General features: G+C 43.3%; 1 protein-coding gene across 2 annotated transcripts in view; it reads left to right on the forward strand.

Annotated features, from left to right (window-relative positions):
* The window catches only part of sugt1 (SGT1 homolog, MIS12 kinetochore complex assembly cochaperone), an 88,328-nt gene that overhangs the window by 32,304 nt on the left and 31,644 nt on the right, over positions 1-24,380 (forward strand). The window lies entirely within an intron of this gene.

Here is a 24,380-nt window from a genome sequence, read left to right on the forward strand (position 1 = left end):
GCTCCCTTCAGTTTCACCCCACCTACACCCCTCTGCTTCCCGGCCATGTGTGTGACCCCTTCCCTCCCCTCTCCAGCTCCCCGCCCATTGCACCGGCGTGGGGGCTTTGCACTGGTCTTCACGTTGGCGATGCCAGCATACGATGGCAGCATACAATGCCAGTCACCGGAGACGTCAGGACCAATGGGACACCGACCCCCAGGCCCACTGCAAGCACAGAGATCCCAGAGACCCACAGCCAGCAGCAGCCCAGCCCCGTTCCAACTCCAGAGGAAAACTGCAAACTAGCGGGAGACATCAGGACCACTAGAAGCCGCTCCCCGATAGGCCGCTACGGCGACAAGTGGCAGTTCGCCCACAGCCCGAGCTGTGCCCCCTCATCGGGACACCGACCCCCAGGCCCACTGCAAGCACGGAGATCCCAGATCAGCAACTCCAGCCTAGCCCCGCTCCAACTCCAGAGGAACACGTAGCGGCAGAAGCTGATGGTGTGCAAGGTGCATCTTGTTCTTGGGGTCACGCAGCTCGGGCTGTGGGCGAACTGCCACTTGTCGCCGTAGCGGCCCATCGGGGAGCGGATTCCTCTGGAGGGGGAGGGGGGTATTGTGCTGTTTGATCGCCCCCTGCTATCCCAGGGACAGGGAGACAGAACGTTCACCGAGGGCGGCCTGCAGAGGTGACAGCGGAACCTCCGGTCGGTCCTGGAAGAAAGGGGAACTAAATCCCCTTCATAAAAGAGAAGTGGAGGGTATATTGCCTGGGAGGGTATATCGCCTACCTGGAAGAAACCGGACATTTTTTCCAGGATGTCGTCTGCACACCAAAGCTCACGTTTGGCGCCAAACGCACGTCGCCTCTGCTGCACACGGATATAAGAGTGTGAAAATGTCGCCTTAGGCCGCCTAAGGGCATGTAGCCCCGCTAGGATGACATGAGTGCGAGAGGTGATTCAATGCTGCGGTCACATTTACAAATTCAGGAATTCATTCAACACACTGCATTTCATACAGACATTTATTCTGCAAGAAAAAACTACATTGAAGACTCAAACTCGCGCCCGAGGAACTGCCGGGATCAAGGCGCAAACTCGCGACCTTGCGCATATGAGCCGAGCACTCTACCACTGAGCCAGCCATTAAAATCTTCGCTAAAAAATTTCATTCCGAAGGCCGACAAATTCCGAATTATGAAAAGTGTCTGGTCCCAAGGCTGTCGGATAAAAGGTTGTGCACCTGTATAATATTTTTCTCTTCTTTCACAATCCTCCATCCCTTTTTCCCCTCTTTTTTTGTCCTGTCCCTTTCCCTCGGATTTTGCATTTGTCAATTAGAACACATTTTCAGTAGGCCCTCATCTATCTGGGTGAGGCAGAAGAAGCCTTACCGATACTAACAACACCCATCCATAACCTATCAGTTTTATTTGAAGTATAATATTGGGATCTTGGAGGAAACTTTACTGATACTTTACTAAATTGGAATGTAACCATGAACATCGTGTGTTATCAGCTCTAATATGTTTTTTCTTACTGGTGAGTGTGGCAACTGTGCCATCATTGGGATGTTTATCTCTGATGCAAGTGAGAATGGAATAAATTGGAAAAAGTTCTGAAATATTAATGTACTGAAAATATTAACTGATTATTAAAAGATGAAAGGAGTTTTTAAAAATGTAGAATTATTGTTCATGTTCTCATGAAATGTTTACAATACATTTTTCTCCATTATTTCTGATAACTAAATTTCTTTTTTCAGTGCTTTCTACATTTTGTATGTTCCCTTGACATGCACGTCCAGACTTTTGCGTCTTCCTTTGCTCTTGTATCTATGCTTCATCTTCTTGATCTATAATTTCATGCATTCCCTTGCATTCAACCTTGTTTACCAGTTTGTCATTTTGCAATCACTTCCAGGCGTACTTGCAGGGCATGGACGAAGTGAACGTTTTATACAGTATGAAGTGATTGGTTACATAGTAGCAATGTTACAAAATTTTGAGATTTAAAAAATCAAGTCTGCAATTTATCCCATCAGATAAAGCATAACAATAAGTTTAATTTGACACCTAATTCACTTTCATATCTCAAGTAATAAAAAAGTTATGGCCATTTTCATACTCGGAAATTAGCATCTTGTTCCCTATTGATTTTCTATGGACATAACAAAAAAGCTGTGATCGTGGACAGTCAAAAGCCCATAGCCTTCTTAAAAATTAAGAGAACTGAATGAAATGTTCAGTTATCATAGATTGAAGCATTCTGAAACAAATATAAAATAATCTTACTTGGATGACCTGAAATTAAAGCATATAATTAGTTAGTTACCCAATTGTAGCTAATTTCAAACTTCAATTACTAGATCTAAACATCTATCCATTTCTTAATAAATGATTAACATTTTTAAATAGCCCAAGTGTCCAAATAATATTCACAAATAATTCACAATAAAACATGATTTTTAAATCTCATTTACATCAATTTATAGGCCAAATGGAAGGAATTTAGTGTTCAATTGCTGTAAATTAAAGTCAATTTTAAATCGGCTTTCTAGTGGGTTCCTGTGAACGCGCTGGTTTAGAACGTTCACATTGCGCTGGATTTGTGCCCTCAAGTGCCCAGAAAAATACTGCGGGATATAAAGAGCCCAAAATGAACTACTCACTATAGAAAACTTTAATTACAGGGTTATATACAAGCCCCATTTAATGTAAAAATAAGGTACATACCTTTAATTGTTTGCTTTATAAAACCCTGGGGCTGCGAGAGGTTGCGGAGTGAGAGAGTGATTTTTAAACTACTATAACTATTATACAAGGCCATAAAAACTAATAATACCTTTTGCGACGGGGTCTTTCAGCGATTTTCCGTTAATGATTTACTAGGCTGAACATTTTCGATTGCAACAGCCTAGTAAAAATCGCGTTTTAAACCCACCCCCTCTAAACAGCGCCAAAATCGCGCACACGGGGTAGGGCAGATGCTCAGCCACGATTCAGGTAGGTTTTGTAACATACCTATACATTGTATAGAAAAGGGCTCTTCAGTCCAACTTGTCCATTCCGATCAAGTTGGCATTCTGGGTTAGTCCCATTTGCCTGCATTTGGCCCAATTGGCAGCTTTCCTGTTCAGCTCTCCATGGCTTAACCCCTTTTCCTTATTTTTTTCAGTTGTGAAGTCACTTAAGTATTTGAAGTTTCTTGTTTAAGCTTATTGTTGGTCTCGTAGAGATTATAATTAGGTAAAATGCATAAACCATTTTTCTCAAACTGAAGATTTTGGTCTTAAACTGTTGAAAGGAACAAAATGATCATTCTGAAAACATAAGAAACTGCAGATGCAAAAATGTTGAGCACAAAATAAAAGGCTGGAGGTACAGGGACGTCAGGTAGTATCTGTGGAGGGAATGAACAGGCAAGATTTCTGGTAAGGACCTTCCTTGAGAGTCTGAATAAGGGTCCTGACCTGCTGTGTTACTGCAGTCTTGTGTTTTTGCTCAAGTTGATTATTCTGCTGCATGGAGCTGTTTCTCTTTCTGTCTATGATGCTTTTTACTAACCCAATGTGGGAATACATCGTATTACAGTGAAATGATTGTTATAATTGTTTACATTACCTTATCGCCAGGTTTAACTTAAATAGCATACCTCTTCAATAAAATCCCACTGAGGGCCACACAGTGTGTCAGCAGTAGAGTTTCTGCCTTACATCGCCAGAGAGTCCAGGGTTCGATCCAGACTACGGGTGCTGTCTATACTAAGTTTGTACGTTCTCCCTGTGACCATGTGGGTGCTCCAATTTCCTCCAGGACAGTGCTAGTATATGGGGTGATTGCTGGTCGGCGCTGACGCGGTGGGCCGAAGGGCTTGTTTCCTCGCTGTATCTCCAAAGACTAAAGTCCAAAAGTTTAACATAGATAGTGGAATTAATATTTATAGTTTGGCATTATAATCAATTTAAATTAGATCTCTGAAAATTGTTTGTAAAATTATTTGGTTTTCCTGCATTTTAAACATTAATCGGCTAATTTTTTAAAAAAGATCACAGAAACTGCTGTTCGAGCTAAATAAACTATTTGTGTGGCACTTTTTCCTCATATTATTTTGTGTTTAAAATTAAAATGTTATATGCTTTGTTACTTGAAGTGGTGTTCAAGTAGTGGATTTTTGTTCCTCGTCTGTTCGACGTTGTTGGAAAAAATAAGAAACTACAAATCCCTTGGTCATACTAATTTTTTTAAGAATTTCAGGCAGATTCAACATCTTTCAGAGACTGAGGGGATTAAATTAGTTTTGAACTTGATGACGCTATTTGTACTTCTAACAGTTGAAGGTTGAAGGCTGATAAAGCATATTTTTTCAACACAGCATCCCATTAATCAAATAGGGATGACAAAATCAGCCAGTTGTGCGGCCTTGTGAGAGCTAGATTTAAAAATAAAATAAAGATAGTAAGACAAGTGAGAGTGAACAACTGTAGGCATAGACTTTGAACTTTTTTAAGTATCAGGTTTTGAAAATATGGATGTGATATAAGGTGAACATGTGTGCGAGAATCCATAATCAGGCAGTGAAGTTCGAGAAAGGGATTGGGGATGCATGGTAGTGGAGGAGAGAGAGTGAGGTAACATAAGTGAGCGAGATTACCACAGTTTAAAAAAAAATGTATCTGAACATGGATGACCAGGAACCAATATAAGGTTTTTGTGCAAAAAAAAACAAAGTGCTGGAGGGAGCATCAAGAATGGACATGATATTTTGTGATTGGACACTCCTTTAGACTGATTGGATAGTTATGGGGAACAAAGTTGGAAAGGGAGGAGAGGGTGGGTCAAGGCCTGGCAAGTAATGGTTTAGAGTTCGGTTTGGAGTTTGCATGTAAACAGGCCTTTCGGTCCACCAAGTCTCCACCTACCAATGATCATCTATACACTAGTTCAATCCTACACACTAGAGACAATTTACAATCTTTTACCAAAGCCAATGAACCTACAAATCTGTATGTCTTTGGAATGCGGGAGGAAACTGAAGCACCCGAAGAAAACCCATGCAGTCACATGGTGAACGTACAAACTCCATATAGACAACACCCATAGTCAGGATCGAACCTGGGTCTCTGGCGCTGTAAGATAGCAACACTGTCACTGCGCCAATAGGTGAATATAGGTGAGAGATACAGGTGAGAGGGTGTGGGGTGGGGGGGGAGGTGGTGATTGCCAAATGGTTGGAGTAAGCAACAAAGGTTGGAGTTGAAAAGGAGATGAAGGGGTGTCCAATGATAAAAGAGGGGTTGTGAAATGTGAAGCTGGAAGGAAGAATATGGGTGACAGGTAAAAGGGATGGGAGAATAAAAGGAAACTGGCACACAAAGATGGGAGTTGAGCATACATTGGAGGGGAAATTGTGTCTGAGGTGATGGGAAATAGTGGGAAAAATATGTGGGCCACTGAAGTGGTGTGGGGGCAAGGGGAAAATTTGGGCATGGGGGATGTATTACTTGAAATTGGAAAATAGATTTTTAATACTTTTAATTGTAAGCTACCCAGCATGCGTAATATTAGGTCCTGTTTGCGTGTGGCCTCACTGGCAACGGAGAACGTCAAGGACTGAAAGGTCGGTATAAAAATGGGAAGGCGAATTAAAATGCTTTGCACCCGGGTGCTCTCGCAGGCCTTAGCAGACCAAATGCAGGTATTCAGACACCCAAACTACACTTGGTCCCGCTAAAGTAAAGGAGGCACATCGAGATCATCAAAGACACGAGACGAGATTGGAAGAGGTGCACATGAACCTCGGTCTCAGCTGGAAGGGCTGACTGGGATCTCCTTTTCTTTTCACTATTTTTCTCTCTCAACTTTCTGGATGGAAGTTTTCTATCCTTTACTATCTAACCTCTTTTTCTTATTCTCATCTTTTTTCAGGTAACAAAAAAAAAAAAAGATGTAGGAAAATATATATTAGTTTGGTGCCATATGCATGCTTACTTCTAATAAAATAAATATGCCTGTAGGGAAAGGTGCACATGAACTGGTCTCAGTGGGGGTCTGCTGGGGTCCCTGATGGAAGTGGGGAGAAGATTAGATGAGATGAGTCGTAAAAAGTGCCTGAGGGGGGCAATTGTGGAGAGCGAAGTAGTTTCCATGCACATCGTAAAGGGAAGTGGATGAGAAGATGTGACTGGTGGTGGGATAACGGTGATCATTTTCCAATGTTCTATAGATTCAGGATCAGTTCCTGTGGATTGGAGGGTAGCTAATGTTATCACACTTTTTAAGAAAGGCGGGAGAGAGAAAACACGGAATTATAGATCAGTTAGCCAGACGTCGGTGGTGGGGAAGATGCTGGAGTCAATCATTAAAGATGAAATAGCGGCACATTTGGATAGCAGTAACAGGATTGGTCTGAGTCAGCATGGATTTACGAAGGGGAAATCATGTTTGACTAATCTTCTGGATTTTTTTTTCAGGATGTAACTAGGAAAATGGACATGGGAGAGCCAGTGGATGTAGTGTGCCTGGACTTTCAGAAAGTATTTGATAATGTCCCACATATGAGATTAGTGGGAAAAATTAGGGCACATGGCATTGGGGATAGAGTGCTGACATGGATAGAAAATTGGTTGGCAGACTGTAAACAAAGAGTAGGGATTAGCGGGTCCCATTCAGAAAACGCAGGCAGTGACTACTGGGGTACCGCAAGGCTTTGGTGTTGGGACCACAGCTATTTACAATATACATGAATGATTTATATGAAGGGATTCAAAGTAACATTTGCAAATTTGCAGATGACACAAAGTTGGGTGGCAGTGTGAACTGTGAGGAGGGAGCTATGAGAATGCAGGGTGACTTGGACAGGTTGGGTGAGTGGGCAGATGCATGGCAGGTGCAGTTTAATGTCGATAAATGTGAGGTTATCCACTTTGGTAGAAAAACAGGACGGCAGACTATTATCTAAATGATGTCAAGTTGTTAAAAGGGGAAGTACAACAGGATCTGGGGGTCCTTGTTCATCAGTCAAAGAAAGTAAGAATGCAGGTACAGCAGGCAGTGTAGAAAGCGAATGGCATGTTGGCCTTCATCACAAGGAGATGAGTATAGGAGCAAAGAGGTCCTCCTGCAGTCGTACAGGGCCCTAGTGAGACCACACCTGGGCTTGTATACTCTGGAATTTAGGATGAGAGGGTGTCGTATTGAAACATTTAAGATTATTGAGGGTTTGGACAAGCTAGAGGCAGGAAACATGTTCCAGATGTTGGGGGAGCCCAGAATCGGGAACCACGGTTTAAGAATAAGGGGTAAGCCATTTAGAACGGAGATGAGTTGTGGAATTCTCTGCCTCAGGGCAGTGGAGGCCGGTTCTCTGGATACTTTCAAGAGAGCTAGTTAGGGCTCTTAAAGACAGCAGTCAGGGGAAATGGGGAGAAGGCTGGAACGGGGTACTGATTGTGGATGATCAGCCATGATCACATTGAATGGTGGTGCTGACTTGAAGGGCCGAATGGCCTACTCCTGCACCTTTTGTCTATTGCCTATGTTTATTGAAGATGGCAGAAAGTTCAGAGAATTATATGTTGGATGTCGAGTCTGCTGCTGTGAAAGGTGAGGACCTCGGAATTGTATCGATATTCCATCTGAGAGGAGAGGGTGAGCGAGTTTAAATTCCACCTCCAGTTTAAATTCCATTTGGAATATTTTGGAGGACCAAGAAAACAAGAACCAAGAGAGCGAAACTATGGGATGCAGAGATAGTCCAAGTAATTTGAGAAGTAAAGTTGATGAAATCAACTCGTTCTGCACAGGTGCAGGAAGCAAACCCAATGTATTTGTCTGAGGAACCGAGAAAGTGTTGGGGAATGGTACCTCGGTCCATTTGGAACATGGCGCTCCAAAAAATACAGGCACGTTGGGGCCCGTGCAAGTGCCCGAGGCCGCACCATTTTACTTGAAGAAAGTGAGAGGAGTCAAAAAAGAAGTTCTTACAGGCAAAGACAAGTTCTGCCAGGCACAGGACCTTGTTAGTTGAGGGGGAATCGAAAGTTATGGAAGTGGTGAAATGTATGAGGCTTCTCGGAAGTAGGTCATTAGGGACTGCAGAAGGGGGGATAACAAGGAATTGAGGTATTTGGAATGAGTTTGGTGTGGCAGAAACTATGGATCTGACAGGGCAGGCCTGCATGTGGATTTTGGGAAGGAGATCTAAATGGGTAATGCATGGTTGGGAACTATAAGGTGGAGGGGAGATCACTAGAGGTGATATGCTTTGGGCGATGGTAGCCTGGTGTTTGTCTGAGGAGTCATGGTAAAGGGGCAGGTATGAGGAAGCGTCTGAGAGTTGACATTTGTCTTTAGCGTGGTAGTGGTCAGCCTGCCAGATTACAACTACAAGGCATTCCTTTGTCAGTGATTTTCATGGTAGCGGTCAGCCCTTCCCGAATTCTTATGGATTTAGGGTTTTTGAGGTCAGGGTGATAAGAAGATGGGGCTGGTCCGGCTTGCTTGACTAGCAGAGCAAGGAATGCACTGAAATTTATGAACAGTACATAAGAGAAAGCTGCCTGGACGACTAGCACAGCAGCAAAATTGAGTATACTAGTTTGAGCAGTAGGTGGGCTAAAGTGGAGTGTCACTTCATTGTAAGTGGAGTCTCACTTCATTGTCTTTAGGATGGAAGACATTTGTCATAATTTAAAACAATATTGATCGTAAAATAGAATGCAGAGGTTAAAAATATCCCAATTAAGGCTGCTGCGGTGGACAGGACAGGTTAATGTAAATGCAAAGGCATACACAAAATAAGTCTACCACATTTCCAGTGCTAAAACACAGCATGTCAGGTAAAAAAACACTCAGTGGGTCAGGCAGCATCTCTGGAGAACTTGGATAGGTGACGTTTTGGGTTGGGACCCTTCTTCAAACTGATAGGGGGGCAGGGGGTCATGCGGGTAAGAATGTTTGAAGAGAGGAAGAGCATGACAAAACCTGGCAAATATTAGTTGAATGCAGGAGAAGGAGAGGTGGAGGACTTTGATAGGCAGATGGACAAAGGCCAGGGATGAAAAGACCGTAGGTGTGAGACAAAATCATTGAATTGTGAAGTGAAAGAATGTAGTTGTAAAGGGAGAGGGAGGTGAGAAATAGGTGTGATTCCAGGTGGGGCACAGGGTAGAAGGGGGTGGGGAGAAACTCAGGGGTGCAGCAGGGGAGCGAAGGAAATAGGTAACGTTTCGGGCCGAAACCCTTCTTCAGAGAAGGGTTTCGGCCCGATACTGTTGCCTATTTCCTTCGCTCCATAGATGCTTGCACCCGCTGAGTCTTCCCAGCTTTTTTGTGTAACCTGATTCTCCAGCATCTGCAGTTCCCTCTTAAGGCCCAGGGTAGAAGGGGGGGGGGAAAATGGGAGTGGTTGGTATTCAAATTGGAGAGTTCATTGTTTGTTGGCTTGTAAGCTACGCAGGTTGAATACGAGGTCTTCCAGTTTGCGTGAGGCCTCACTCCAGCAAAGGCCCAGGACAGAAAGCCCAGTATCAAGAGTGTTTTATTGTCATATGTCCCAGATAGAACAATTAAATTCTTACTTGCAGCAACACAACAGAATATGTAAACATAGTACAGTGTAAACTCTTCAAAGTAACATTAGCAAATTTGCAGATGGCACAAAGCTGCGTGGCAGTGTGAACTGTGAGGAGGATGCTATGAGAATGCAGGGTGACTTGGACAGGGTGGGGGAGTGGGCAGATGCATGGCAGATGAAGTATAATGTGGATAAATGTGAGGTTATCCACTTTGGTGGCAAAAACAGAAGAGTAGACTATTATCTGAATGGTGGCCGATTAGGAAAAGGGGAGATACAACGAGACCTGGGTGTCATGGTACACCAGTCATTGAAAGTAGGCATGCAGGTGCAGCAGGCAGTGAAGAAAGCGAATGGTATGTTAGCATTCATAGCAAAAGGATTTGAGTATAAGAGCAGGGTGGTTCTACTGCAGTTGTACAGGGTCTTGGTGAGACCACACCTCGAGTATTGCGTACAGTTTTGGTCTCCTAATCTGAGGAAAGACATTCTTGCCACAGAGAAGGTTCACCAGACTGATTCCTGGGATGGCAGGACTTTCATATGAAGAAAGACTGGATAGACTCGGCTTGTACACACTAGAATTTAGAAGGTTGAGGGGGGATCTTATAAAAACTTTAAAAGTTCTTAAGGGGTTGGACAGGCTAGATGCAGGAAGATTATTCCCGATGTTGGGGAAGTCCAGAACAAGGGGTCACAGTTTAAGGATAAGAGGGAAATCTTTTAGGACCAAGATGAGAAAATCATTTTTTACACAGGTGAATCTGTGGAATTCTCTGCCACAGAAGGTAGTTGAGGCCAGTTCATTGGCTAGATTTAAGAGGGAGTTAGATGTGGCCCTTGTGGCTAAAGGGATCAGGGGGTATGGAGAGAAGGCAGGTATGGGATATTGATTTGGATGATCAGCCATGATCATATCGAATGGCGGTGCAGGCTGGAAGGGCCGAATGGCCTACTCCTGAACCTATTTTCTATGTTTCTATGAAATGTGTTTCCGATATTGGGGGAGTCCAGAACCAGGGGCCACAGTTTAAGAATAAGGGGTAAGCCATTTAGAACGGAGACGAGGAGACACTTTTTCTCACAGAGAGTTGTGAGTGTGGAATTCTCTGCCTCGGAGGGCGGTGTAGGCCGGTTCTCTGGATACTTTCAAGAGAGAGCTAGATATGGCTCTTGGTGGTAGCGTAGTCAGGGGATATGGGGAGACGGCAGGAATGGGGTACTGATTGGGATGATCAGCCATGATCACATTGAATGCTGGTGCTGGCACAAAGGGCCGAATGGCCTACTCCTGCACCTATTGTCTATAAACAATATAATAAATGAGAAAAAATGTTCAATGTACGCACACACGCACACGCCCATGCATACAGAGCAAACAATAATAGTGCAATATAACAATAATAGTCTATAGTTCAGAGCTTATTTGAGTAAGACTGAACTGCATATGCTGGTTTAAATCGAAGGTAGACACAAAATGCTGGAGTAACTCAGCGGGTGAGGCAACATCTCTGGAGAGAAGGAATGGGCGACGTTTCGATAAGAGATCCTCCTTCAGAGCTTATTGAAGTTGTAATGTTTAATAGCCTAATGGCTGTAGGGAAGAAGCAGTTCCTTAACCTGGACGTTACAGTTTACAAGCTCATGTACCTTCTTCCCGTTGGCAGGGGTGAAATGAGTGTATGGACCCTGATGATGTTGACTGCCTTTTTGATGCAGCATCTCTGGTAAATCCTTTCGATGGTGGGGATGTCAGAACCTGTGATGGACTGGGCAGTGCTCACAACGTTTTGCAGTCTTCTTCGTTCCTGGGCATTCAAGTTGCCGAACCAGGCCTTGATGCAACCAGTCAATATGCTCTCTACTGTACACCTGTGGAAGTTCAAGAGAATCCTCTCTGACATACCGAATCTCTGTCATCTTCTCAGGAAGTAGAGGTGTTGATGTGCTTTCTTTATAATTGGATCATTGCGCTGGGTCCAGGAAAGATCTTCAGAAATATACACGTCCAGGAATTTGAAGCTTTTGACTCTCTCCACCATTGTCCCTTCGATATAGACAGGTTTATGGGTCCTCATCCTTCCTCTTCCGAAGTCCACTATCAGCTCCTTGGTCTCACTGACATTGAGAGCCAGGTTGTTGTGCTGGCACCATTTGGTCAGTCGATCGATCTCACTTCTATACTCTGACTCATCACCATCTGTAATGATAACCAACTTGGAGGGGATAATGGTATTGACAGCCTGACATATGTGTTTTTATTTATTTTCGAATGGTAAGAGGACTTCAAATGGTTAGCAACCAGGAAATTGGAAACCAGGCCATAATGACTTTCGACCAATGGCTCTAACACCCATAGTAATGAAGTGCTTTGAGCGACTGGTTATGCAGCATATAAAAAATAGTCTAGCTGCTGACCTAGACCCACTGCAGTTCGCCTACAGAGCCAACCGATCCACAGAGGACGCAGTCTCAACAACACTGAACCTCGTACTGTCACACCTTGATCGGAAAAATACTTATGCCAGGATCCTCTTCATAGACTTCAGCTCTGCTTTTAATACAATCATTCCGCAGCAGCTGGTGGAGAGGTTGGAGCTATTGGGGGTTGATGCTGGCACATGCAACTGGGTCCTGAACTTTCTATCTTAACGGCAGCAGACAGTCAGGGTGGGCAGTAGGACATCAAAAACCATAGCCGTGAGCACTGGCTCACCCCAAGGCTGTGTCCTAAGCCCCCTGCTGTTTAGTCTGCTGACACATGACTGTACTGCTAGACTCAACAACAACTTCATCAACAAGTTCGCTGATGACACAACAGTGGTGGGTCTCATCAGTGACAATGATGAATCGGCGTACAGGATGGAGGTGGAGCTGCTCACAGGTTGGTGCAAATCCCACAACCTCATTCTCAACGTGGTAAAAACTAAGGAGATGGTGGTTGACTTCAGGAGGGCGGGGAAACAACACCATACACCTCTGCACATCGATGGAGCTGATGTGGAAAGGGTCAGCAGCGTGAAGTTCCTAGGACTACACCTGTCAGATGACCTGACGTCCACGGCCAACACCACAGCACTGGTCAAGAGAGCCCAGCAGCGACTACACCCTCTCCGAAGACTACGTAAAGCAGGTCTCCCCACTACACACCTACGGACTTTTTATAGGGGGACAATCGAGAGCACATTGACCTACGGCATCACTTCCTGGTTCGGGAGCTGCAAGGCGTACGAACGGCACCAACTAGACAGGATTGTGAAGACCGCCAGCAGGATTATTGGTGCTCCACTCCCTTTCCTGCTGAACTTATACAGGAAGAGATGTATCAGCAGAGCCATCTCCATCATCAAAGACCCCTACCACCCATCGCATCACATATTCTCCATCCTGCCATCTGGGAAGAGGTACAGGAGCATTAGCTGCAAAACCAGCAGGATGCTCCTCAGCTTCTTCCCGCAGGCTATAAGACTGCTAAACGGACTTTGCCCCCTGCCAAAGTATCGCGAACCAACCACCAACCTGGACACACTGCAGCAGAGCCACTGTTGTGCCGCTGCCGATCAGAACGCCTGTTGAATGTTTAGTAGAGTGTTAAATTTGTTCATGATATATGTATTTTTATTTCTATTTATTTTTAATGCACACCGAATGGACACTGGTTGAGCAACGTTTTTTTGTTTCCTCTGGGTATGTGAATACTCAGGAAATGACAATAAAGATATACAATACAATACAATACAATATACAATACAATACAATACAAAATCCAGGATGCCTTGGCAGACTGAGTGCAAATGTTCAGCCAAACTTGTCAAGTAAGTAGTTTGATAGCATGGAGACAGTAAAGACAATTTGACAAGTGATAGAAATTGCCACAGTTGGCAGTGACCAAGTTTTTCAATGTAACCGATGGGAATCATGTAAGAGGCACCAGGAGTTTGTTCTTGCTGAACATGGATTGATAGAGATTAGTAAAGTGAGAAGATACTTTAAATACAGATATATAGTTAATACTTAAACTCTAAGAATAAGCACTAAATAACGAGATGTCAGAAGGATATGTAGCTGACTTTGCTGAGTGCAAAATGCAGCATAATAAATGCATTTACAATCACATTGGCAGAATATGGGAATAGGGAGTATTTACTGTTGAATGAAAGCTGTTGAGAGTTATTTAAGCATGGGACTGAAGGAAATGTGCACATATTTGAAAACCAGCATTGTATTTTTGGTGAAGTTTAGAAAATAAATAAAATTGTGGATGGGTTAGGAATTGTTAGATCAATGTGTTGAGGAAATGTTCTCCAAGAAGTGAGGGAACTTTCAAAAGAAATAATGTCTGAAGGAAATGACTAATTCATAATTCTCAGCAAGCAATAAACTGGGGGAAATATTAAGGGGCAGAGGCAGATCTTTTGAGTTGAGAGAAGACAATAAGCCAAGTGGTTTGAAGATTTGCATGAATGAATTGAGAAGCTAGTTACCAGAATAACTGTTGTGAAAATGAGAACAACCCAAACTCAAAGGAATTTAATGAGTTAGATGGTAGTTCCCTCTGGGATGTTCATAGAAATAATTAATCCAGTCGAACCTGATGTAAAATGACCAAATGTAGCTTCTGATATGCTGACATTTGCATGATCTTTGAGAGTGATGGGGCATATTTCAGAGGGAATAATGTTTGGTACATCTAAGTTGTAAGTGAAGGAAAATGCTTGAATGAACTAACAAATGTAGGGGAGGTTTGGTGAATGGGGGCACAAGCAAGCTAGTTTATTTATATAGCACATTTCAGCAACATTAAAGAGCAATCAAAAGCAATTACAAAACAGTAATTAAAAAGAATAAAAAATAAAAACGAACTAAAATAGAATGACAATTATAAAACACAAGAATAAAAGTTACAGCGCAGTGTAAGAAATGAATAATTATTTTATTTAATTAAAGGCAGTGTCAAACAAAAGTCTTCAGCCTTGAGCTTAAAAGAGCTGAGAGTTACCTTCATTTTTCTGGAAGTTTGTTCCATATATGTGGTGCATAAAAACTAAATGCTGCTTCTCCATGTTTAGTTCTGAATCTGAGGACAGAAAGCAGACCTGTCCCAGATGACCTCAGAGTTCATTATGGTTCATAATGTAGCAGAAGGTCAGAAATGTATTTTGGCCCCAGTCAGTGCTTTAGGAACCAACAGTAATATTTTGAAATCAATTCTTTGACAGACTGGAAGCCAGTGTAAAGACCTCAAAACTGGAGTGATGTGATCCACTTTCTTGGTCTGAGAGAGGACTCGAGCAGCAGCGTTCTGAATCAGCTGCAGCTGTCTAATCAATTTTTTTGGGAGACCCGTGAAGACAGCATTTCAGTAGTCAAGTTTTTGAAGTTAAATGCATGGACACGTTTTTCCAAACCCTGCTGACCCATAAGTCCTTTAACCTTTGATATATCCTTAAGGTGATAGTAGGCTGACTTTGTAATTGTCTTAAAGTGGCTGTTGAAGTTCAGGTCTGAGTCCATGACCACCAGGAGTTCTGGTATCGTCTGTAGTTTTTAACATTGCCGATTGAAGCTGAGCACTGACTTTTAGTCGTCCGTCTTTGGCTCCAAAAACAACTACCTCAGTTTTGTCTTCGTTTAATTGAAGAAAGTTTTGGCACATTTGTACTCCCTGGCTTTTGACCATGCCTGAGGCTTTGCTTCTGTTTGTGGTGTTTTTGATGTTTCTTTATTTTACTTGTCTTTTCCTACTATTTCTTTTGATTGTTATTTTTGGTGTGTATTAACTTTTTTGTCAATGATTAGTGATGTACAGCACTTTGTTGCAGCTATGTTTGTTTTTAAGTGCTCTATAAATAAAATAATATTATTATTATTATTATCCAATCGTTGATTTGAACGATTCACTTATTCAGTATTCGTACTGGACCATAGTCCCCTGGTGATATGGTTATGTAAATTTGTGTGATGTCTGCATAATTATGTTAACTTATTTTGTTGTTTTTGAAAATCTGAGCCAGTGGTAGCATGTAGATGTTAAACAGAAGAGGCCCACAATGGAGCCCTGGGGAACTCCACATGGCATATTTGTTCGCGCTGATGTGTAATTACCTATGGACTACTTTCTTAGCCCCTGTAATTTAAGTAGGATTCAAACCAGTTTAGTACTGTGCCAGAAAGTCCAACCCAGTTTTCCAATCGGTCTAGTAATATGCTGTGGTCGGCCGTATCAAATGCAGCATTGAGATCCAGTAATACTAAGACTGAAATGTTGCCACTGTCTGTATTTAAGTGGATGTCATTGAAGACCTGAACAAGAACAGTCTCCGTGCTGTGGTGTGGTCAAAAACCCGACTGGAAAACATCAAAACTGTTGTTTAGTGACAAGAAGTTGTTAAGCTGTTGAAAAACAGCTTTTTCAATGATTCTACTTAAAAATGGAAGGTTTGATATCGGCCTGTAATTGCACATTAGTGACGTGTCTACATTGTTCTTTATTAAGAGTGGCTTGATGACTGTAGTTTCCAGGGCCTTTCGGACGACACCTGAGAGAAGATACGTGTTTACGATTTGTAGGAGATCTGAGGCCAAATAATTTGAAACATTTTTGAAAAAGCCTGTTGACAGAATATCAAGGCAGCAGGAGGAGGATTTCCAATGTTGTATAATGTCCTCCAGGTTTTTATGGTTGATTGTACAAAATGGCATTTAAATTGGTTTTACATGGACACACGGCCGACACATATCCTGTACCTGATATGGAGGCACTGACTGCTTGTCTAATTTTCTGAATTTTGTCAGTGAAGGAGGTAAATCCATTGCAGGCCCTGGTGGAAAGAAGTTCATAGGCTACTGACACAGGAGGGTTTGTTAGCCTGTCGACAGTAGCAAACAAGGCACGTGCATTATTATTGTTTTTGGCGATTATGTCAGAGAAGGACTGCCTGACATTTCTCAGCTCCATGCTATAAATGCAAAGTCTCTCCCTATAAATGTCATAGTTAACCTGGAGATTTATTTTTCGCCACCTACGTTCAGCTTTTCGACACTTCGTGGCATTTCTCCATGGAGATATTTTCTAACTAGAGACAGCCTTCACCTTAGTGGATGCAATGGCATCAATAACATTTGTAATTTTGGAATTGAAATGATCTACAAGCTGAGACCCAAGATGGGGCGGGAAAGGGAAAAGCTGAATAAATGTTTCTCTGGTGTTTTCAGTGATATACTGTTAAGCAACTATCTCTTTTTGAACATTTGTGTGCAGGGATATAGTGCTGTCAAAGAAAACACAGGGATGATCAGAGAGAGCCACATCAGTCACCACAACCTTAGAAATGTTCAGACCCTTGGAGATAATTAAGTCCAGAGTGTGCCCCTTGTGTGTGGGCTCCGTCACATGCCGAGTCAGTCCCTAGTTATCAAGAACACAACACAGTTCTTTAGTCCCTCTGTCCTGGGGGTTGTCAACATGAATGTTAAAATCACCACACAATCAAAGTCAATACAGGTTATAGACAGCAGTTCAGTAAACTCATCAAAGAAGCTGGCACAGTATTTGGGTGGCCTGTAGATATTTAGGAACATAACTCCTAGAGAGAAAGCAAGAAAATCACTCCTGTAACTGCTGTAATTTGAAGAGAATGTGCTTGCACCAGTACGGAGAAGGGATGTGGTGGTTAGTGGTAATAGAGATGAAATCCATAGATAATTGTAAGTTACAACCTGTGATGGGAATTAATATGTGGGATTTTAAATTGGAGTGGAAGCTTGGAAAAAAGAGGCTGGCAAATCTAGTGATGAGAGAAGAATGGTTGAGAGATTCTGATAAAAGTCGTATGGTCATTGTATTGCTGTGATTTCTATTTTGGTTGCTTCAACTGTATTCTCACAAAAGCAAAAATTAGCAATATTGTGTGAATTATATGAGAATATCTATATAAAAGTCAACTGAACTAGTTTTTCCACTAAAATGCAGATTTTTAATATTTAATTTACATCAGTATTGTAATTTGTCTTGCAACTCATTAGTATGAAAACATTAAAACAAACTATTCATGTGATTTATAAAGCCATTACATTTTATGAACCCCCGTTCAGTAAAGGAAGCTTAAATCCCTTGTGATAAGATTGTCAATTTTTGTAGACTGAAGTTAAATGAACCAGTGCTTTGGAAACAGTATTGTAAGATCGATATCTTTATTGTAATTGTGGCCATTAATGTAAAATCTGCAAGGGTCTAAGTAAAATTCCTACATTTGGATGTCGAAGTACTGTAAAACACCTTTGCAAATGCTCGAAATACTCAATATCCTGGGCAGCATATCTGAAAGATAAAATGTCAATATTTGAGACCTTTTATTGGAGCTGAAAATAACCTTGTACATTTGCAGGGAAGGCAAGAGATCTCTGACAGGGTAAAACTAGGGTGACAAGCTGCAAACATAGTTATCTGATAGTTAATAGACAATAGGTGCAGGAGTAGGACATTCGGCCCTTCGAGCCAGCACCGCCATTCAATGTGATCATGGCTGATCATCCCCTATCAGTACCCCGTTCCTGCCTTCTCCCCATATCCCCTGACTCCGCTATTTTTAAGAACCCTATCTAGCTCTTTCTTGAAAGCATCCAGAGAACCCGCCTCCACTGCCCTCTGAGGCAGAGAATTTCGCAGACTCGCCACTCTCTGTGAGAAAAAGCGTTTCCCCGTCTCCGTTCTAAATGGCTTACTCCTTATTCTTAAACTGTGGCCCCTGGTTCTGGACTCCCCCAACATCGGGAACATGTTTCCTGCCTCTAGCATGTCCAAACCCTTAACAATCTTACATGTTTCAATGAGATATCCTCTCATCCTTCTAAACTCCAGAGTGTACAAGCCCAGCTGCTCCATTCTCTCAGCATATGACAGTCCCGCCATCCCGGGAATTAACCTTGTAAACCTACGCTGCACTCCCTCAATAGCATGAATGTCCTTCATCAAATTATGGGACCAAAACTGCACACAATACTCCAAGTGTGGTCTCACTAGGGCTCTGTACAACTGCAGAAGGACTTCTTTGCTCCTATATTCGATTCCTCTTGTTATAAAGACCAACATGCCATTCGCTTTCTTCACTGCCTGCTGTGCCTGTATGCTTACTTTCATAGATTGATGTACAAAGACCCCCAGTCTGTAGGGGGCACTGCTCTGGCAGCAGCCATGTCAGCAGCGCGTCAGTTTTTTCAACCTTTTTTTATTTTTTAGTATGTTTTAAAGTATGTATTTAATGTTCCTTCATGTGTTTTGTGTGGAGGGGTAAGGGGGAAACCGCTTCGGTCGCCTCCTCCATGGAGAGGCGAGTTTTTTCAGGTCGCCTCCCCCGTGGCCTAACATCAAGGATCGGCGCGGCCTTTCCCGGAGACGCGCCCGGGGCTTCAGCGGCGGGCGCAGCGTGGACTCTCGTTGTGGAGCGGGTGAGCCCTCGCTGGAGGGGAGCGCTCCGTTTCGCTGGCCTGGGGCTGCCGGCAGACTAAAGTCGCAGCCTGAAGCCGCGGTCTGCAGAGCTCCAGCTGGTGCGGCGTCTACAGTTCGGGATCCCTCATGGGGGACCCGGGGGAAGAAGAAGCCATCACTGCCGGCCCGCGGCCAACTTCTACCGCGGGACCGGCATGGACTTACCATCACCCCTGGAGGGGAGCTTCAACCGCCGGCCCTGCAATCTACGGTGCTTCTGGCTGCGGCGGGGACTTTAAATCATGACCGCCGGCCTGCGGCCTACAACAACTTAAAGCCGCGGTCTCCGGTGAGGAAGAGCCGATCCTGGACTGATTCTGGACTCTGGTCCTGTCCACGGGGGGGAAATGGTGGAGGACTGGCCAAATTTTGTGCCTTCCACCATAGTGATGAATGCTGTGGTGGATGTTTGTGTTACAGTTTTATTGTGGTTGTGTGTTCTTTATTATTGTACTGCTGCTGACAACCCAAATTTCCACCGACCCTGGTTGTGTGGCAATAAATTATATCTATCTAAATTATATCTATCTATCCCGTTGTACTTTCCCTTTACCCAACTTGACGCCATTTAGATAGTAATCTGCCTTCCTGTTTTTGCTACCAAAGTGGATAACCTCACATTTATCCGCATTAAACTTCATCTGCCATGTATCTGCCCACTTCCCCAACCTGTCAAAGTCACCCTGCATTCTCATAACATTCACCTCACAGTTCACACTGCCACCCAGCTTTGTGTCATCTGCATGAATGGAAGCAATTGTGTCAATGGGAGTCATTGTGTGAATGGGAGCAATTAAAAGGTGAGAACAGATAAAATAACTTGGACCACAGTAATGTTGGATATATGCCCTTAATTTCCAGAGTAAAAAAAATAAAGAATAAGCAATCTAAGCTAATATTGAGGATATACTTAAAACAGTGCAATGCTACTTTTGCCAACCATGTGTTTGAAACCATGGTGCCAATCTTAATAACTCCACCTGCTTGCATGTGGTTGGTATCCCTGTAATCTGGGCCTGTTCATGTGTTTGTCCAAATGCCTCTTAAACATTGCTAGTGTATCTGTTTCCACCACCTTCTGTGGTTGGGTGTTCCAAGCGTCTAACACTCTTTGTAAAACAAAAAAACTTGACATCTACTTTAAACACACCCCCCCCCCCACCTTTAACTCCCTCTTACCTTTAAACATCCCGCCCCTCACCTTTAACCCCCTCTTACCTTTGAACAGTATTTGACGTTTCCACCGTGGGAGAAAGCTTTAACTATTTACCCAACTATGCCTTTGACCATTTTGTATATTCCTATCAAGTTACCCTTCAACCTCTGACATGGTTAAATGATAAGATAGATGGATAGAGATAGATAGATAGATAGATAGATAACCTAGATAGATAGATAGATGATACAAGCAATTTACCTTTGGATCCCTTGAGGTCCAAACGAAATGACGTTTCTGAGCCTGCTGACATACTGACACATTTACAGCATGTTTGGGATGGCCAAAAAAACGTATCTCTCCATGGCAGACAAAGGAGAGGCTGCAGAGGGTAACCATGCAGGTCGCACACAGGGTTCTTGATGTTAGAGCCCCCGGCGTGCGCTCGCAGAGTCCCGCAGCCATTCTAAGCCGCGCGGGGGCGGTGCTGTGAGGCCCTGCTACAGGAGCTCTCGCCCCCGCAACTCGGCGGGAGAAGTCGCCTTAGGGAGCCCTGAAAAGCGGTCTCCCTCCAGGGACCCGGGCTCCCGGTGCCGCCGTCCGCCAGACCCGCAGTTGCAGCCTCCGAATCTCTGGAGGTCGGGCCGCAGACAGCGCTCAACCACTGCTCCACCCGTTTGGACTCGTTCGCGACTGTGCTGCCCCCCGTCTTGCTGTTGGAGGCCGCTATAGTTGCATCCCCGACGACATCCAGGACAAACAAAAGACGGGTCAGGAATAAAAGTTACCCCCTTTCCGAGAACCCCACCCCCCCTACTATACCCCATTCAAAAACTACATAAAAATATAGACAAGAAATAATAAAAACGCAGACGGGCTGCAGAGGCCGCTGCTGACGAGAGTCGCGCCGCCTATCATTGTACATGTACTTTGGAAACTATTGTAAGATCGATACCTACACTGTAAAGTCAATTATGGCCATTAAGGTAAAATCCGGAGTCAAATCCTTATCAGGTTACCCTTAACCTCAGGGATGTAATGCTGCAGCTTCGTAAGGCACTGGTTGGACAACATTTGGAGTATTTTAAGCAGTTGTGGGCCCATATCTGAGGAGGGATGTGCTGGTGTAGGAGAGTGTCCAGAGGAGGTTTGCGAGAATAATTCCGGGGATTACGAGGTGATGAGCATTTGATGGTTCAAGGCCTGTTCTCGCTGGAGTTCTAAGAGGGGTTCTCAATAGAAACTTACGATGTAATGAAAGACCTGGATAGAGTGGACATGGAGAGAATGTTTCCATTAGTGGGAAAGTGTAGGGCCAGCGAACACAGCTTCAGAATTAAAGGACACTCTAGAAAGGAGATGAGAGGAATTTATTTAGCTAGAGGGTGATGAATCTGTGCAATTTATTGCCACAGACGGCAGTGGAGGCCAAATCTTTGGGTATGTTTAAAGCAGAGATTGACAGGTACTTGATTAGTAAAGGTATCAAAAGTTACAGGGAGAAGGCAGGCGAATAGTGTTGAGAGGAAAAGACAGATCAGCCATGATTGAATGGCAGAGTACACTCGATGGGCCAAATGGCCTACCTCTGCTCCTATAACATATGAAGTTATGACATTCCAGCAAAAACGGTCCAGTTTGTCCAACCTCTTATAGCTAATATGCTCCAATCCAGGTAACATCCTGCTGAGCCTCTTCTGCACCCTCACCAAAATTTCCCTATCCGTCCTGTAATGTGGCGCACAATACTCAAAACAAAAATGTGGCCTAACTACAGTTTTATACAGCTGGGACATCTTGCCAGCTGTAATATTCATTGCCCAAATCGATTGAAGGTAAGAATGCTATTCGTCACCTTTACCAACCTATGCACATGTGTGGCCACTGTCAGGGAGCTATGGCCTTGTATCTCAAGATCCCTATATATTACTGAGGGTCCTGCCATTTATTATATACTGTTCCCTCATGCACACCGAGAAATCAAGTTGGCTAAAATTATCAAATTCAATTTGAGTCCTGAAGTTTGCAACATGCCCAGATGAAACAGTCTACAATTTAAGACTTGTGTTAGATTTTTATTGTACCGCTGCTGGCAAGTTCATTTCACTGCACTGTATGTGCAAGTGACGAATAAAACTTGACTTGACGAAGTTAAAGTTCTTCAACTTGAGGTAATTTCATTTCTTGAAGTGAATTTCTTGAAGTGAATGTGCTTCATTTCTTGAAGTGCAATTTAAAATGTCTTGAAGGTGCAGCCTGACCTGCAGCTCCTGCATTCTTTTGCCAAAGTTTTTGTGTTTATGTTCTTGCCCTCTGACTGCTCCCATTCACTCACTAACCAGATACCCTTATTTACGGCTTATCCCATGGTCACCCTGGTTTTATCAGAACTGAGACAGTCCCATCACCAACCCCTTTCCAACTTTGATAGATTTTATCTCCATTTCATATCTGACGGCGTCTCTGACGTAGTGTTGACTCTTCCCACAGATGTAGCCTGACCTGCGTATTTCCCACCTTTTTGTCTAGAAATTGCCGTAGCTATAAATGATCTGCATCTTTTCAATGTGCCAACTTCAACACCGTGATAAATAATTGTTCTTTTGCCCTGCGAGTAAAATTGCAACATAAAATATGTACCTGCATAGTTTAGATGATTGGGCGCGCATTATTCTGTGTTATGCAGAATATCTGTATGCTGGACTTTTGGTTGTAACTTGACTGTCTTTTGGATAGTATCTTTTCTAATCAGACTTTTTTTCTTCTGGGGCTTAAAAAAATTCTTATAAAAAAAGTTCCTGGTAACCTTTCAAAGTCATAGAGCATGGAAACATGCCTTTCAGCCCAACTTGTCCATGCCGACTAAGATGCCCCCTAAACACCACTCCCTCCTGCCCGTGTTTGGGGCCAACCAAAATGCCCCATCTACACCAATCCCACCTGTCCGCTAAGCCCATATCCTTCTAAACCATTTCTATCCATGTACCTGTCCAAATGTCTTTTTAAGGTTGTTATTAGTACTTGAGCCAACTACCTCTGGCTTGTTCCATATACCCACCCACTCTCTGTGTGAGAAATCTGCATTCAGTTTCCTATTAAATCTTTTCCCTCTCATCTTAAACCTATGTCCTCTGGTTCTTGAATATCCTATTCTGGGTAAAAGACTGCATTTACCCAATCTATTCCCCTCATGATCTTTTACACTTCTATAAGATCACCCATCTTCCTTCTGCGCTCCAGGGGAAATGTCTTAGCCTGTCCTCTCCCTATCACTCAGGCCCTCAAGTGTTAACATAATTCTTGTAAATCTTCTCTACATTTGTTCCAGCTGAACAATATATTTTCTATAGTAATGATCAAAACTGAAGCATCCAAATGTGGCCTCACCAACATGTACAACTGTAACATAACCTCCCAACTTCTATACTTAATATCCTATCTGATGAAGGCCAATGTGCTGACATCATTCTTGACCACCCTATCTACCTGTGATGCAACTTTCAAGAAACTATGCCCTGCATTCCTAGATCCCTCAGCGGTGCAACACTCCCCAGAACTGTGCCATTCACAGTGAATGTCCTGCGATGTTTTTATTTCCCAAAATGCAACACCATGCACTTATCTGCATTAAACTCCATTAACCATTCCGCAGTCCACTTGCCCAACTGATCAAGAGCCTGTTGTAATTTTTGATAATAATGTTAAGGAATAGGATCACATAAGATCCTGCTGTAGAAATATACATCATCGAAACACCCTTTAGCCCAAATTGTCTGTGCCGATCAAGTTGCCCAACTGAGCTAGTCCCAGCTTTCTGTGCCAGGCCCTTCTCTCTCCTAACCTTTCCTTTTATGGACCCATCTTTTAAATGCCTTTTAAATGTTGTAATTATACCTGCCTCTACACTTCCTCTGGCAGCTTATTCCGTATATGCACTGTTCTCTCTATGGAAAAAGTTGACCTTCAGGCCGCAATAAATATTTCCCCCTCTCACCATGATCCCTCTAGTTTTGGACACTTCTACATGCACTCCTAAGTGCATGAACTCCAAGGTCCCTTTGTCCTACATCATTACCTTGGGTCCTATTGTTCGCTTGTGAAATCCCTACCATCGTTTCACTTCCCAAAATGTTGCAATTTAGTTTATTGTAGTTTACAGATACAGCATGAAA

This window comes from Leucoraja erinacea, chromosome 47, assembly GCF_028641065.1.
Source record: "Leucoraja erinacea ecotype New England chromosome 47, Leri_hhj_1, whole genome shotgun sequence".
NCBI classification, from domain to species: Eukaryota; Metazoa; Chordata; class Chondrichthyes; order Rajiformes; family Rajidae; genus Leucoraja; species Leucoraja erinaceus.